Here is an 18916-nt window from a genome sequence, read left to right on the forward strand (position 1 = left end):
ATCCCTGGAACAGGTAAATGTTATCTTATTTGGGGAAAGGGTCCATGCAGACGTGATTAAGCTAAGGATCTAGAGACAAGGGAGATCATGGAAAGTATCTGTATGAGAGAGTGGAGATTAGACACAGAAAGATTAGCCTGATAAGAAAGAGGGAGATTGGACCCCGAGAGACACATGGAAGAGGCAGTGGCGTGAGGACGGAGGCAGAGGATGAAGAACACAGAGGAAGCCCAGGAACCGCGACCCCCAGAAGCTGGGAGAAGCAAGTGACAGTCCTCCCCCAGGGCCCTGGAGGGAGCGTGGCCGGGAGGGCACCTCCATCTCAGACTTCTGGCCTGCAGAACTACAAAAGAATACATTTCTGTTTAAGCTACCAAGTTTATGGTAATTTGTTGAAGCAGACGCAGGAGTCTGATACAGTATCCCTTTACGTCTACCATAGATGAAAACGCGTTGCATAAACCCGCGTAACTCCCTATGTCTGTGGCTGTGGTTCTCAGATTCTGGATTATACCTGAGTGAAATTTCAAAAAATAATCCGACAACGAACATTGGGTTGTTCAATTTTTATTCCCAAAACAACATGAAAGGAAGAGAAACCTGTCATCTATTATCATCATGAGTTCATAAAAAAGGACTTTTTAACACAAAAGTTACGGGAAAAGGACAGTGCTTTAACTCAAAAACATCTAAATGTATTAAAAACTCGCAGTAATATCCTTATTCTCATTTTGCAATGGTGCTGAGGGAATTTCACTACAGGTGGCATCTTGTCCATAGACGGGAACTTGGGACCCAAAGCTATGTTAGCTTAAACCACAATTTACCTGTTTACTTATCCATATTTACCCCCATTCTATTCACCATCCCAGCCAGCTCCTGAAGAAATTTTGTAGATATTCAAGAACTCTTCTCTTTCCATTTCCCTCTATGAATCAGATTTAGATCATGGACACGGCAGTCAAGGAGTGTCACTGTACGTGTTGGTTAGCAAGAAAATCAATGAGTATCCAAAAGAATAACTTACGAATTTTTTAAATATGAAAAAAGACTTTCCATTAACTTTTAAAAGTATAACATTCACAAGTTTTAAAGACTTATTAATGAAGAGAGAGAAAAACAAATACATAGCATCAAGAATGAAAATTTTGTTAAAAGAAATTTAAGAAGAAATAACACATTATGAAGAGGCTAAAAGACGGGATTTTCTTTGTTATGATTTTCTTCTTGTCTCTGTCTGCCGATCCAGTAGCAGAGGCAAATACAGCTGAGAACAAAGAAATCATTCAAATACCTAAATAGATGTCATTGATATCAGCAACCTATAAAAGACCTAAATCGTCTTAGGAAATATGAAGGATCTACGTGGAGAAAACTACAAAACTTGACCAAGGCACATAATGTACAAACAAATCAGGCTCATTCCCTCCTGGTATCATCCATCTCAGATAAAATAACTCTGCTATCCCTAGGCTCCCAGTCTGGAACTGACCTCCTCATTTTGCTGGCAGAGATGAGATTAAAAAGCTAAATTATTAACTCCCTGAATAACTCCAGGCTAGAAGTCTATTCTCCTGAAGCCATCGGGTAGATTCAAAACTAACCCTCAACCGTAAGACTAAGCTCCCTGACAAAATTTTCCCTCGTTTCTTCTCTATAGGCTTTAGTGCCTCTTCTTGTTTTACCAGGAAGCTAACAAGATATTTCTAGGAAAAAAATTTTAAAGCATTTACTCAGCTGCTCAAGTGAGAGTGATTTCTTAAACCACCATCTCCTAAGGTGAGGTCATTCTCAGCACAGCCTCTTTTTACCCCATGCTTCTTTAAAAACTCTTAGCTGATCCTGAAATCACAGGTTAGAACCTCTGTTCCTGAATCAAATAGCAAAGTAGTCAAGTAAGGTGTGATTTGAGAAAGGAGAATTTAGGATGAGGAATTGGTTTCTGTCTGAGAACCTGCCTGTTTGCTTCTCCATCATTGTTTTTAAAGACAGTGCTTGGAGAAATTTACAAAAAGGACCAGAAAGGATTTAGATTACCTCATCTAATTAATCCCTGTGAGGTTTTTTAAGATGGAAAAACTGCAGTTCAGAGAGGCTATTTGCGTTATCAATAGACACAGAGCCAGTTAGAGGGGAAGCAGGGTCTTCAGAATCACAGACCTCTTTTCACATCGTGCTGTCCCTCCCTCATCTGTATTTTTCTGTTCTAGGAAGTTGGAAGGCAGAAGTTCAAGAACAGGGGAAGAACCTCTAACACTAACACTTTATATTGTTGCATAATTTAAGAAAAAAAAGTATTAAATTGGGGCTTCCCTGGTGGCCTGCCGATGCAGGGGACACGGGTTCATGCCCCGGTCCGGGAAGATCCCACGTGCCGTGGAGCGGCTGGGCCCGTGAGCCATGGCCACTGAGCCTGCGCGTCCGGGGCCTGTGCTCCGCAACGGGAGAGGCCACAACAGTGAGAGGCCCGCGTACCGAAAAAAAAAAAAAAAAAAAGTATTAAATTGCATTGTCATTTAATCTGCCTACCTTGTCCATTACTGTAAATGTCTAGTTCCCTTCTCCATACAGGCAAAGATAGAGTTACACCCCCAGACTGTCCTCTATTAGGTAATGAAGTATTTAACAATTATCCAGACTGTTCTTTGGTGAGCTGATTATTAAACATGTATTGCCAGTCTGCCACATACCATCCCTGTATGTTTTTGCAACAATGTCAACCAAAACCAGGTAGGAAGTGCCTTTGTTAAAAGCTTGGCTTAACCCTCACCAATCTTGCTTTTGAAAAAATTCTGGGGAGAATTGCCAGTTTGGGATGGGAACCGAGTACGAGGAAGTGTGTGTGTTCAGGGTTCCTCTTTGAGGTTTCTTTTTGCTTTTTAATTCTCCAGCAAAGGCAACTGGACATTGCTGACTTTGGGGCTTAGTCTGGCAATATCTGGGTGCAGAGTTCTTGTTCAACTTCTGTTTTATTAATTGTGGGTTTCCCAGTCTTCCCTCCAGCCCTCTTGGTAGTTGGAAGCCCTGAGACTGGGTTATTAGGATTGGAGCTTTCCTATCAGGCGGGAACCTCATGAACCTAGAGCATTTTTGCAGTGGAATGTTCTTCAGTCCTACTAGTTTCATAACTGGGAACACGTCGCTACAGTTAAAGTTAATGATCTAAAACCAACAGAAGGCACTTTGACAGACAAATGGGTTATCATAATTGTTGCAGAAATGCCATATTGCCAGTTGGTGTTCATTCTGCCTTCACATCACCCAGCCTCAGCATCACCCACTGTGCCTTTTTGGGAGAAGCAATGCTGAAGCAGAAAGCATGAAATCCACAGTGTTTCCAATAGCTCCAAGATTGGGAGTTTCCCCAGTGTACAATTTAGACTCCCAGAAGTAAACTGACCTTTTGGGAAGCAGGACCTCCTCTTTCAGTTCTCTTAGTGGGCATTAATTTTCTGTCTTTTTTTTTTTTTTTTGGAGTATTAATTGGAGCTTTACAATGTTGTGTTAGTTTCTACTTTACAGCAAAGTGAATCAATTGTATGTGTACATATATCCCCTCTTTTTTGGATTTCCTTTTCATTTAGGTCGCCACAGAGCGCTGAGTAGAATTTCCTGTGCTATACAATAGGTTCTCATTAGTTATCTATTTTATACATAGTATCAATAGTGTATATATGTCAGTCCCCATGTCCCAATTCATCCCAGCTCCACCTTTCCCCCTTGGTATCATACGTTCATTCTCTACGTCTGTGTCTCTATTTCTGCTTTGTAAATAAGATCGTCTATAGCAATTTTTTCAGATTCCACATAGATGTGTTAATATACAATATTTGTTTTTCTCTTTCTGACTTACTTCACTCTGTATGACGATCTCTAGGTCCATCCACCTCACTACAAATAACTCAATTTCGTTTCTTTTTATGGCTGAGTAATATTCCATTGTATATATGCACCACATCTTCTTTATCCATTCCTCTGTCCATGGCCATTTAGGTTGCTTCCATGTCCTGGCTATTGTAAATAGTGCTGCAGTGAACATTGAGGTGCATGTGTCTTTCTGAATTATGGTTTTCTCTGGGTATATGCCCAGTAGTGGGATTGCTGGGGCTATGGTAGTTCTATTTTTAGTTTTCTAATGACTTAACTGTTAACCTGCAGCAAATTAACTCATGCAAACAGGACGTTTTGACCTCAGCCACTGTGCATCATTTGCAAGTAAGACATTCACTTAATGCACCTAATGAATCACTAGAGCGACCTTCAGCCGGGGGAAGCACATGGTAAATCTCATGCTGAAACTGAACTTTTTAGAGGAATGTTTTCTCCCCACTAAGAGAGAATGAGAAGGATTTTCTCTAGAGTGCATTTCCTATTTTCGAAAGCAATCAGGTTGCCAGGATGCCATTAAGGACTCTTAAGTAACTCACTAACAGGCACCCTGAAGCCTGGAAGAGCTCCTGTCTCTTTCACATAGAGCTGGAGGCCACCTTCTTACCTCTGTGACATTGGTAAACAGCAGATTTTACTAGTCCACTTCCTAGATGGGAAACTACACCCCGGATATAAAAAGTGGTCCAATCTACACCCTGAATCACAGATTATAATAAAATAGAACCTTGTTTTCATGAAGCATCACTTCCAGAAACAAACAATAAGTGGGAGGAAGGGCCCTGAGGAGTGAGTCCGGGTGGAAGCAAATCTCAGGCTCCAGCCATAGCTTGAAGTCCCTTTTCCTTTTTTTTTTTTTTTTGGTAATTTTTCTCGCACTCCTTCCTATACAGATCTGTTCTGTCTTCTTGTTTGTGCCAAGTTCTTTTGTATTTACTGTTTGATGTGAAGTGATTTGAATGAAAAGGGCCTGTACTGAGGGGCTTCATCATTTATAAGATACGGTGCTGGCCTTCCCTGGTGGCGCAGTGGTTGAGAGTCCGCCTGCCGATGCAGGGGACACGGGTTCGTGCCCCGGTCCAGGAAGATCCCACGTACCGCGGAGCGGCTGGACCCGTGAGCCATGGCCGCTGGGCCTGTGCGTCCGGAGCCTGTGCTCTGCAACGGGAGAGGCCACAACAGTGAGAAGCCCGTGTACTGCAAAAAAAAGAAAAAAAAGACATGGTGCCAATGTTTCCTTTTTTTTTTCTTCTTTGGCCACATAGCTTGCAGGGTCTTAGTTCCCAGACCAGGGATTGAACCCAGGCCCCAGAAGTGAAAACCCAGAATCCTAACCACTAGGCCACCAGGGAACTCCCATGGAGCTGATGTTTTTAAACAACATGAGTTTCTGGTTCATGTTTCCACTTTGAGTCCTAGAGTGTTATTGGACCGAAATCAGCACTCTTCCGTGTGGTTCGACTGGTGATCACGGCCTTTGGTGGGCACATTGCCCCCCATGGGGCAGGTGGCAGGTGTCTGGAAACCCACCTGTGACATTCCTCTGGGCTTGTCCCCCATCCTCCTCACCTGCTCTCAGCAGTAAGTCAACATCTAGTGGAGCTGTTGCTGCAGGAACCACACATATAACTTACCCAGGAAAGAAAACATACCCTGGCTCTTAAGCTGCAATAAATCTTCTAAACAAGAGAAAACAAAACATCCTCTGGGCAAATGGGGCCCCTGCTAGTGTGAGATGCTTTGTTTTTATTATTTTTTTCAATTTAATTTATTTATTTTTGACTATGTTGGATCTTCGTTGCTGCACGTGGGCTTTCTCTAGTTGCGGCGAGCGGGAGCTACTCTTCGTTGTGGTGCACGGGCTTCTCATTGCGGTGGCTTCTCTTGTTGCAGAGCACAGGCTCTAGGCGCACAGGCTTCAGTAGTTGTGGCACACAGCCTCAGTAGTTGTGGCGCACGGGCTTAGTTGCTCCGTGGCGCGTGAGATCTTCCCGGACCGGGGCTCAAACCCATGTCCCCTGCATTGGCAGGCAGATTCTTAACCACTGCGCCACCAGGGAAGTCCCAGATGCTTTGTTTGTCATTTTGCTTTTCCCCAATAGTTTATTTTAAGGCCATCCACAAGAAGAATATCACAGGCATATTAATTTGCATAACAAATATTTCATGGTGCACTGGGAAACTGAGAAGGTACAAAATGAATCAAACAGAATCCAGACCAGAGCCTTAAGGAGTGAACCGTCTCCAAGGGAAGTCATGACAAACACTAATTCTAAAGCCAGACAGAAAGATCCAGCTAGAGAGCTGCTGGAATTCAAAGGACCAGTCAGGACTTCTAACTGGGAGAGCTGGGGAAGGGGTGGCTGCCCAGCAAGTCTGGAAGGCCAGTCAGATTTGTGTGTGTCAAGGTGGGGAAGAGGGCAGAGGACCCAGACAGAGGAGCCAGAGGGGACAGAAAAGGAAGGTCCAGAGGGGTTTCATTTCCTCAGTAAGTAGCACAGGTATTAGGCAAAGCAGTGGTCACAGCCAATGGGTCTGCAGTAGAGGTATCACCGTATCTTTCTCCTGACACAGTTACTGAAGTTAGATTCTAGTCTTCTTTCCCAAAAGCTTCTGAAAAGTTCCCATACCTGTATCTGTAAAGAGGTTTACTGAAATTAAAGAAGCTCTTTGAATCTCTTATTCTTTGTTCAGTTTATTGTACGGTTTAAAGGGCTAATGGGTAAGCAGACTGCAATAGCTGTTTGCAAAGCACCCTCAGCCCCAGGGCAAGAGGTGCAAGGTCCTGGGGATCTGTCCCTTTGTAAAGGCAGATCTGTGGGCAGCAGTACCAACAGCAGGAAGTAAGAACACCCCAGGCCCGGCCCTAAGTCATAAGTCTTAAGAGACTTAGAAAGCTGTGAGCCATAAGAAGTATGCAGCAGGCTTTGGGGCGGAGGCTGGGGAGAACTTTCCAAAATCAGAAGTAAGAAAGCCGGATTTGAAGGGAAAAACAATCAGTAATTGCATTTAAGTTCAACATGCATCTTTTTTAAGAAAATGCACATCCCACCTGAGGTTAGTAACCTTGCTTAAAGCACTGTTTATGTTTAACATGCAGAGTGTACATAGACTGAAATGTGCTCCCACCAGCATTTCTGGCACGAGATTGTCAATATTGGTCCACAGCCATAATGAGATGGGCTCTTCAGATTGGACTGGGCTCTTAGTAATTTTTCTTCAAATTCCTCTGATGGAGGGGAGCCTGGTTTTCTTCAGCCCCTTGGGTCTATATTTCTCCCAGGATGCTTTTCTCTTGAGTTTGGTTCTAATTGTCCTTTCTCCACAAAATCAGCCACAGATAACGAGGCAATGTGATCAAGAGCTGCTGTTTGTTAAGTGAACTTGGTCCCAGGTTGTATTCATTCTTCCGCAAAATATCACAGCTGCATAAGGTCAAAGGTGACCCTCAGAACGATTTGCTCCCTCCTCCTGTGTGATGGGCAATTATGTACTCTGTGAGAAATTCCTCATCACATTTGGAATTGCATTTTGCTGTTGTTATGGCCAAGAATTTCATCTTAATGCTTAACGTTGATTTTCTCTGCTGTAGTGAATCCCATAACACATTTCCCTATACTTACATGTGAATGGAGACCCACTGCTTGTGTAATTAACATCTTGTCTGTAAAGCTGGAATCCAGCGTCTGAAGAGCACGTACATCTATCTCTGTTCCAGAGTCAGAGATCCTATCCCTCCACCTTATGGTAGGTGGATAGTCATACAAGGTCCAGCTTGAAAGCATGTATATGAATTTGCACAAAACCATTACTGTGTTAATGTTTCTAACTAAACATCAAGTTAATAATCAAAATTACAGGTTTCATTATCAGTAATATTTGTTTGTGGAAATTATTAGACATCTTTTAAAATATTCTCTTTTCTAGATTAAATATCCCAAAGACTTTCAGCTTCGCTGCTTAGAATCAGCTTTCGATCTCTTTAGTCAGTTTTTGCCTCTCCCCTGGTTCACCTTTAAGTAGTTCCCTAAAACCCATAAGGGCTAAGGTTTAATTCCCCTCATCAGTACTTTTAGGGGACTGGCCAAAGTTACTTTCTTGGTCTCCCATTGTGGTGACCATATTTTTCTGAATCTCACATCAGGGAAAAAGGTTAAACAAGGAATTTGAGTACCATATTTGTATGTAAGAGGCAGCCTAAAGCCAACAGTCTAGATGCTGTTATATTAGAATTTCTTGGACATTCTAAGAACTGGTGAGACCTCAGTATCCAAAACTGTAGTTGGAAACAGGACTGGCCTGGAAATTCTGTGACATATGCTACTCCAACTGTGTTTCTGTGGATCTTATTGCTACACTTTGTTATGTTGCATTTTGTTTTGAATCTTACAACCTAAGACAGAAAGAGGATTTTTTTTCCCAATGTACAGCTAAATAAGACCTTCCAAAGTCACATGGATAATCTTCAATTCAGAAAATAGTTAGAAGCAAAACGCATTTTCTAAGTTGATTCCATTCTACTTCAGTGCTTTCGTTAGCAGATGAAAATAGTCTTAAGATTTAGGAATCCAGTTACCCAGACACGCAGGGGATTTACTGAACCTGAATACCACCCAGGAGCTATAATGGGACTTCCCAACCTCAGCACTCCATGGATCAATTGGCAAACCAACTTTTTCCAGTGACTAAGGCACCACTACCTGCTGTTTTCAATTACTTTTTGCTTGATACATACAGTGGAAGCTACTTGTGTAGTTTCTGTAAACTCTAAGAAGTGCGGAATGAAATCTACAGAAGTCTCCCCACTGTGGTGAGACTTTCAAAAGTGTGCGTCATCGCTGTAGGGGAGGGACCTTGGAGGATTCTTAGTGTTAATAAAGGTGTCTTACAAGGGGACCTGCGCTTAGGGCCCCCGACTCTCTTCAGAGTGGTTTCTATTTTTGGTTTTTCACTCTTCTTTGTTAGAACCAAGAAAACCTACATCAAGGAACTCTGATAGGAAATTCATGCTTCCGAAAGCTTCTGCACCCTTGAAGGAAGGTAGTTTACTGGCCTGTTGGAAGTGTTTGTAGAAGTTGTTTGTTATTCTTGTATGTTTTTGTTTGTTTCTCTTGACTCCTTGTGTCTTAAATAGCGTGATCAAACATCTGCATTGCTTCTTCTGAGAAGGGACTGCTAAGTGGATGGAGAGTAAAATAAAAACTGAATCAAATGTCAAAGATATTGGCATTCTCCTGTATACACCATCTTTTTTTCTTTTTTTAGAGTCTGGAAACTTCTATGAGAGGATAAATATTCAATCTTGGTTACATGGTATCAAGCTTCATTTTAAAACATGTATATTATATATGTGTGTACACATACACACACACACACACACACACACACACACACACACACATAGAAAGCTTGGGGGCGCTCCACTTCTCTCCCACAGACTCTGAAGCCCCTGTCCTCTGCCAGGCAGAAGTGACACCAAGTGGCCTCACCATATCCCCAGATGGAGCGGGCCTGACTCAGCACACCCCACGACGCCTCCTGAGTCTGCAGACAGCAAATACACAGTGAGTTTCCCCATTTAGAACCACAGAACCCCAGAGTTGGAAAGATACTTAGAGATCACATAAGGTAACCCTCTTGTTTTTTTTAATAAATCAGGAGCTGGTCCCAGGGAGGTGAAGTCATTTGTCCAAGGATATCACCCGATTATTGGATGAGTTAAAGGTGGAGGTCAGACTTCCCTACCTTCAGTCTGGAAGCTTTCCCCTCACCGCAGAATGCTGCTTCTTTGTATTCAGGAGAAGCATGGGGACCCAAGTCCTGGCTTGGTCGTAGAGAGAAGTGCTAGGAAAGACAGGAAAATGAAATCAGCTGCCATCCCCACTGCCTACATCTCTAGGACTTCCTGGGCTGCCACAGGGACTAGACAGGGCATCGATGAACCCACCTTTGAAATATGTCTTACCACCCTTCCTCCTGAATCTATTACCCCTGGCCCCTAGGAAACAAGATTGCTACACGGAGAGGAGAAACAGAATCGTCATCGATAAATGGCAATAAATTGGGAGATTGGGATTGACATATTCACACTACTATATATAAAATAGGTAACTAATAAGGACCTACTGTATAGCACAGGGAACTCTACTCAATACTCTGTAATGACCTATGGGTCTAATGACCTATGGGAAATGGGAAAAGAATCTAAAGAAGTGGGGATGTATGTATATGTATAACTGATTCAGTTTACTGTACAGCAGAAATTAACACAACGTTGTAGATCAACTATCCTCCAATAAAAATTAATTTTTAAAAATGGCAATAAAAATTGTATTCATACTAATGGCGAAAACAGTATTGGGTATTTGGAATGCATTTTGCACCGGGCCAATCACACACATTGCCTAATTTAACTTTCATAACAATTCCATGAAATGAATCCTTTTATTCTTCCAATTTCAGATGAGGAAAATGACATTCACAGAGATGAACACGCCTAAGCTTACACAGCTCGGCAGTGGCAGCCCAGGGATTTGAATAAAGACCATCGAGCTCCAAAACTAGCATCTTCTTAATTTTTACCCTATGAGACGGACAGAGAGAAGGTAGGTGAGACTTTCAGGTAGAAGAAACTGTGCGCAGAGACATACAGGATAGCAGAGCAAATCCTGTTTGAGGAGCTACAAGTATTCCATGAGCACACGACTAGTCCAGGTGAATTAAGTGCGGGCAACGTGACCGGCAAGAAGGGTGGAGGTGGATCACGAAGGCTTGAATAGACAGCAGGCTCGGGAGTTCAATTTGACCTTGGGTAGGAGAACTGGGGCAAAGAGAAAAGGACAAATACTGGGGAAATAAAAAATAAGTAAGACCTAGTGATTTCCTGTCTCTCCATCTAAATTGCCTTCCCCAGTGACATGATGAAGTTAATCTATCCCTTGTACACATTGAATATCTTTCTTTTAAAAGATACCACAGTAAAAATTATCAATAAAGACAAATGCACTTATTTACAAAACAGAAGAAGACTCACAGACATAGAAAACAAACTTACGGTTACCAAAGGGGAAAGCGGTGGCGGGGGCGGGGGGGAGGAAGGGAGATAAATTAGGAGTTTGGGAGTAACAGATACACACGACTATATATAAAATAGATAAACAACAGGGACCTACTGTATAGCATAGGGAACTATATTCAATATATTGGAATAACCTATAATGGGAAAGGATCTGAAAAAGAATAGGTATATGTATAAATGAATCACTTTGCTGTACACCTGAAACTAACACAACACAATTCACAATAGTGAATTGACTATACTTCAATTTAAAAAAAAGTTCAAAAATAAAAGGAACTCTAGTTGATCCAAAGGGAAAAAAAAATGTTCAAAATGTTAAAAAAAATTATCAGTAAAGATATGTAACTATAGGAAATACAGAGAAATAATTTCTCAGTTTGCTTCTGTTTCGATCTTAGTCATATTATTCGACTTCAAACTTAACAAATCTTATTATGCGTTGTTCAGTTAAAGTCGTGTTTCACCTTAACATTGATTAGATTATGGGGGAGGAATTGTCTGAATAGAAAAACCAATGAGGCAGAGACAGTAAACTTCTAAACCTTGGAGCAGAAATATTGTGCCATCCAAGAGGTGTTTCATTCTAACAGGGAGATGGCATTTCCCATATTTTTCTTGGTTATTTCCTTTGCAGGACGGGCAAGAGCAATTAAAAGGGAAGCTGGAATTAGCATATTGAGGGCTGTTTATCATTCATGAGATGGAAATCAAACTCCTATATAACCAAACTCATTAAGGCTCACGTAAAGCTTTTCCCATCTTCTTCCACAGGCACTATTTCTGTAACGAGTAAATTACACTGTCCCGAGCACATTCCAGTCTGAAATCTGAGTTTATTATCCAGGACTAGATTGCTCTATTCTAACCCCAAACCTCTCTCCTCCCAACAGTCCTGGCCTGCAAACCTCCTCCAGGAAGCTTGCGCATCTGAAGCTGGGCCCCGCCTACCACAAACTGTGCGCGCACAGTACAGACTCAACAGTCAGCGTCCACCCTCTCCTTGGCTCCCACCTGTCCCATTTTGCACGCTTCCCACTGTGTCCCCTGTTTCCCAATTCCCTCTGCCACCCTCCCTGTCGTGAACTGCCCCCTCGGCAGCCTCGAGGGACAAACCCCACAAGATGTCCTCTACCCTCATCTGTAAAGTGCCGAGGTTGAATCAGGAGGCATCCCTACTGCGTTCACAGGGCACACGGCAGGCCCTGGGCTCAGCCATCCACACTGCCTGTCAATCCCACACCGACCTGGGTTTGTTTTGTTGACCTTCATGTCCCCAGTACCTAGAACAGGGCCCGGAACATAATCAATGCTCAGTAAGTATTTGTTAAATGAGAAAAGTAGATGCATGGGTGTATGAAGTTTATAACAACAAAATTTACATTTAAAAATAATTACATCGATTACATAGTTGATTAGTAATATTAATCAAGAAATTCAAGAAAATGTATCCTTATTTCATCTACAAAAATAAAGAATTTTAATAATTTAAATAAATAAATTAATTAATAATAAATAAATAAAATAATTACATCTACTCATCTTTTTCCCTATGGTGTCTGCTTTGGTGTTATGATTATACATTCATTATTAACTCCAAATTTATGAGGATATTTTCATAAACGCATATGTCTATTTGGAAATATTTACAGAATACATACATATTCATATGTCATGTATATAGTACATATATGCATGTTTGTAAGAAGAGACACAGATAATTAAATTTTACCAAATAAGTTCTATATGCCAGACACTGTGTTAAATATTTTGTGTATTTTCTCTTTTAATCTTCACAACAAGGCTTTGTGGTAAATATTATTATCCTCATTTTTTTCCGGATTAAGGAACCAAGGCTGGAGATTTGGTGCCTTATCTCCTTATTCACACACAGGCTATTCTTATGTTTAATTTTTAGATTTAAAGTTTCAATGCATCTGGAATTTATATTGGCATCTGATAGGGGTTCTTTTCAAGTTCATAGCTTCTTGGCTCCAAAATCCATCAGAACTGCTTAGAACTGTGCATATATATACAACTATTTGTATATATGTGTGTGTGTATGTGGGGTGTGTGTGTGTGAAAAGGATCAATGTCTCTCATCAGATTCTTTAAGTTGTTCATGAACTGAAAATGATTACAAATCATTGGTCTAAGAGATAATTTTACCCTAAAGGAAATGCCTGTTTTCCTAACACTGTGCATTGAAAACCCACCCTTTTCTGTAATAATGTAAAATGTTAACTTACCAACAGCGAGGGTTCTGATGTTAGAAAGACGTGGATTTGAATCACAATTCAACTATCCACTAGCTCTGTGATTTCAGGCAAGTTACTTAACCTCTCTGAGCCTGTATGCACATCGGTAAAATGGGATACTATAGTAGTATCTCATAGCCTGGTTTCAGAATTAGGTAATACATGTAGAGTACATAGCAATAATCCTGGTTCATAGTAGACCTTCAATAAAAGTTAGCATTTAGTAATATAATTCTCATGCATGGTTCTAGTTTTGAATTCTCTATATCATCCACTGATACGGATATGTTTGCCTATTTCTTCAAGGTATGAATATTTTAAGGGTCTTGGTTAAATTGCTAAATTGCTTTCAAGGCGGTGTATCAGAGTGTCACATCTCACATTCATAAATAAACAGCATTATTATGTTAAAGAACCTTTGCTTACTTGATGCATGTTATCTCATGTAAGTTTTAATTCGTGCTTCTCTGGTTGGTAATGAGGCTTTCTGCTTTCCCCCATGCTTACTGACAAGGTGTATTCCTCCGTAGTGAATGCAGAGATTGCTGTTCTCCCCTGTCATCGGAACAGTGATGCTGGGCACAAGGCCACACAGCTCAGCGCTGCAATTCCCCGTCTCCCTTTGCTGCGTGTGCTGTTGTATCTAAATTCTCAGTGATGCAATGTGTGCAGCTCTCACCTCACAGGCAGAGGAGGAGATGTCCTTCTCTTCCTGCTCGCTAAACCGATACATCCACAGCCCATCCAGCCATGCAGACTGGGAAAATGCCTCGTGACTGGGGAGGGACAGCAATCTGGAAGTAACCTTGGTCTCAGAGCCTCAACCTGCTGGACGACTAACTTCAGGGCTGTTATTCAAGAAAGAAACTTCTATTGTCTTTAACCTATTCTACTTTTGGATTTTTATATTAATAATACATATCCTTTTTCCAGTTACCTTGTGGAATATTAACACGTTTTTATTGGTTTGTGGGGCTTCTTTGCTCTATTTGAGGCAAACATTTTTATGTAGTTAATTTCATTATGGGTTTTTTTTGGGTGGTGTCTTCATTTGTCTTAGCTAATAAAAAAACACTCCCTATACTATAGACATTATATTTTCTCCCTTTTATATGATTTTTACATTTCTCATTTAACTCATTGATCTAGCTCTTCTTATTTCAGTGAATGAATGGACAATAAAATATTTCAAAATTATTTTGCCCAATAATTCATTTTTCTCGCTTCTTAGGACCATTTATAAAACAATTCCTCCTTTTCCTGATGATTAGTGATACTACCGTCATCATATTCTATACACTGGTTCTCTATTCTAGGATCTGTTTCAGAATTTTATGGTTTTTTTTTTTTACTTTTTGCGGTACGCGGGCCTCTCACTGCTGTGGCCTCTCCCGTTTGCGGAGCACGGGCTCCCGACGTGCAGGCTCAAAGGCCATGGCTCACGGGCGCAGCATGTGGGATCTTCCCGGACCGGGGCACGAACCCATGTCCCCTGCATCGGCAGGCGGACTCTCAACCACTGTGCCACCAGGGAAGCCCCACAATGTTATATTTTTGTAACACGGAGGAGTCAAATCTGACTCCATGTTGGATCTGTTTCTTTTACTTTAACTTTTGCTTCCCGTTGCTTTTGTTAGCTAAAAGGATGCTGTCTGTACACAATGGCCTGCCTCGGAGAACCCTGCCCCTCTGCCTGAAGGTTAAACCAAAGTGCCTTTGTTCAGGGCAACCTCCGGACCCTGTCCACCTGTGCATGGCTGCAAGAAAGAAGAAATTAACACACGCCCTGCCCGAGGCTGGCCATTCCAGGGGAATTTACAAAACTTATGGCCTTTTTACTTTACTTCCTCACCCCTTCCCCTTCTCTGTGCTATAAAAGAAACTGGCATCCAAACCCCAATAAGATGGTTTATCGGAGACACTAGTCCACCATCTTCTCGGTCTGCCGGCTTTCCAAATAAAGTCATATTCCCTGCCTCAACGCCTTGTCTCCAGTTCATTGGCCTGTTGTGCGGCGAGCAGAGCGAGTTTGGACTTGGTAACATTTTGATCCAGTCATCCGTCTATTCTAGCACCCATCCGATATTGTTTTTAATAACTGTAGCCTTAAATTAGGGACTGTTTTATTTTATTTTTATTACTGTGGCAAGGTGAGTGAGGGAAATTGCCACAATGTTGTGAAATTTAAGGAACAGGCTTTATGGGGGACCGTACAAGCCAAGGATCAGTGGGAGGCCGCACGTGGCTCCCGGTGATGTCAGCACCCCAGAGATGTGCCCAGGGCACCGCTGGTCGCGCAGCGAGGCTTTGATCTGAAAGGGGTCCTGCCTCCTCTTCCTTTAACTTTTTAGAATACAAGCATGACGTCTGCTTTAAACATGAATGTGCAGTTTTGCTTCTCTACCCTTATATCAGCAGGAAAAGAAAATCATGTAACACAGAATCAACTTAATGTATCTTTTTTAAAAAGCAATCAAAAAATTTAAACTTTCTTTTATTTAAAGAAAATTCTTTAACAAACTAATGGATAGTTTCTGGACACAAAGAATATTTTTAAACAATTTCCAGTCTCATACTTACCTGCTAAAGTACATAACAAATAAAAGGAAAAGCTTGAGCATACCAGTTCAAATTAGAGACAAAACACTGCTACTCTTCTTCCCCATTATCCTCTAACATTGTTCTGGAATTTCTAGTCCATGCAATAAAACCTGATATAAAAATAAGAGCTATTGGAATGGTAGTGACAAAATAACATCAATATTTTCAGACCGTACTTAGCATTTTCCAAATATAAAACTAGGTTGTTTAAAGATTATTGGGAAAGATAAACAGGTAAACATAGGTAGGTGATTCTGGAAAAGGAAAGTAATTCTGAGAAACGAGTAGGATTACCCATGAATGATGGCTGAAAGCTCAGGTTGTCTAGCTGGGAGCCCACCAGGACTGGAGATGTCTCTGCCACAGAGGGAGGGGCAGGGGCCAGGACTCAAGTTCCCAAGGTCTGGGTGCTCTCTCCCCATGGCCTTAAACCGTAAAGTTCCAACAGTTGACCATTCCCGGAAGAGCTGGCATCAAAACTTGGATAGATAGCTTGGTGCCTACCTCTGATGGTAAATATGCCCCTGTACAAGGCCATACAGGGCTGCTACTGTAAAAGGAGTAGTGGGTGGAGAGAGGGTGCCCTTGGTTTGTCATTTAGCTCCTTGGACGCTGCAGCCTCAGCGTGGAATGCAGAACTTGTACAATCCTCGTGAGTCCTCCAACAAAGTCTGTCCCTAACAGTGATACTTCATGACATTTTGGTGTTTGCTCTCACCCACACTTTCACCAGCTGGCACTGAGAACTAAAATACTGCCTGCGTATCACTACACAAAGGATGCTGCAACCATCAAGCCATCACATCACAGCCTCCGAGGCTGAGTCCTGAGGGAATTCAGGATGGAAACAGGATGCCCACCATCAAGCCCTGCTGCAGTCACCCTGAGGGTGCACCTGAGGAGATTCGGGGTGAGAAAGAAAACACAGGATGCTGGCCCCAGATAGCTGAGGTGCATATCAAAGGGATGGTTTCAGTGAGCCCAGACTCTTGCATCTTCCCCTACATTGAAAAGCACTAAATTCCTTACCCTGAGATACTTGGTTTTCTTTTATTAACAGTAATCTGTTGATGTTTTGACTACCTGGTGTTTTGTTGCAAAAATTCCTATATATTCTGGCTCCCCTGCTTCTTCTTCTGGACGCTTTTCTCAGTGTTATCTGAGGTGCTGTGTCCTGGGCTTGAAGTCCTCAGAAAGTCTGCTGCATAAAACATAACTTTCAACTTTTAGGTTGTGCATTCTATTTTCAGTCGATAGCACCAAGTATGCTCATCTCAGTTAAGGTTTTTTTTTTTTTTTTTTAAACATCTTTATTGGGGTATAATTGCTTTACAATGGTGTGTTAGTTTCCGCTCTATAACAAAGTGAATCAGCCATAACATATACATATGTTCCCATATGTCTTCCCTCTTGCGTCTCCCTCCCTTCCACTCTCCCCATCCCACCCCTCAGTTAAGGTTTTTGAATTGTCCCAGCGTCAGATAGGAGATAACCCCTTGGGACAGGGGCAGTCACCTGACTAAGTGTGACTGCTGGCGATTTTGTAGTTGTGGGACCTACATTCACACCAACAGGAGACTGAGAGAAATAAGGCTCCCGGGATTCAACCCCTTAGCACCTCTTCGTGAGTCTACTAGTTGTTTTAAGAGTCAAGAGTGAACAAGGACCTACTGTATAGCACAGGGAACTCTGCTCAATATTATGTAACAACCTAAGTAGGAAAAGAATTTGAAAAAGAATAGATACATGTATATGCATAAATGAATAGCTTTGCTGTACACCTGAAATTATCACCATATTGTTAATCAATTGTTAACCAATATAAAATACAAATTTTTTAAAAAGAGTGAAGGATGAGAGAAAGCCCCCAAATCACACTTCCATCCTTTCCCAACCCCCATGGGAATCAATAGTATTTGATTTAGGATTCTTATACCTGTATTCATAAGTGAACTTGGTCCATGGTTTTCTTTTCTTTTCTTTTTTGTACTGTGTCAAGTTTGTGTAACTGAGACCTTTTAATTTAATAAAATTAATTCGAGAGATTTTCATCTGTCTAGGCTCCAGAAGTGCTGATGGAGAAGGGGTAATCAATACTTTTAGTGTGGAAACTCGCCGATAAAATGCCTAGAGCTCCCCTTTGGAAGTAATTATTTGGTAATTTTAACTATATTTTGCCATTATAAGTCTATTAATACTTCCTATTTCTTTTGGGTCAATTGGAGCAATTCATATATTTCCAGAAAATATTTATTTAATGGAAAGTTTTGACAATGGCTTAGAGATGCATACATTGTTATGGTTTTAAGATCCCCTTCTCTGAGATGGATTGTTTTTCTAACATAAACTTTTTTTTTCTAACATAAATTTCTATTTTCTTTCCTCCAAATTAGGTTTATCAGAGATAAATCTAATATATTGAAAAAACTCTTGTGTACGTTTATCAAGCTAATTTTTTCCTCATTATTAATTTCTCCACATTATTTTCTCTCTATTGGTTGCATTTAAGTTTTCAGTTCTTCTTTTATCTTTTTTTCCTAATTTTATGCGAGTATTTTATTTATTTGTGAATTAGTTAACTTAAACCAATAAAATCTTCCATGATTATGAATTTACCTAAGTATAGGTTTGAATTCGTAGGTTTTTACAGAAAGTATTCGAATTTTTTTAACCCCTAAGTGACCAGTTATCTTTTTAAATCAAGTTATTATTGAGATGACTTTTTCTGCTTGTAAGTGCTGGACTCTTAAAGTTTAAATCTTGGCTAATTTGTCATTTTAACATAGAGTCGTTACAAAATGAAGCTCAGGGTTGTGAATGTGTATGCGTGTTAGGTATGCATGTGTGTAAACTCTGAGATAATCAACTCTTGTAAATCTTCATACAGTTTTTTACAGGAACATTCTGTGTGTATAGAGCACATAATTCTGATTGTTCAGGGATGATAATGCTCCCTGTGACACAGTGTGCACGCCTTCGTGTTGTGTCAGCTCAGCTGTGTGAAGTGTGTTTCCAGCACTTCCCTGTCCTGCATGGTTCTAGCTCAGCACTGGCCACAGAAGAAATCAGCACAGGATTTGGAAGGTGGAAGTGA

This window comes from Phocoena sinus, chromosome 16 (genome assembly GCF_008692025.1).
Source record: "Phocoena sinus isolate mPhoSin1 chromosome 16, mPhoSin1.pri, whole genome shotgun sequence".
NCBI classification, from domain to species: Eukaryota; Metazoa; Chordata; class Mammalia; order Artiodactyla; family Phocoenidae; genus Phocoena; species Phocoena sinus.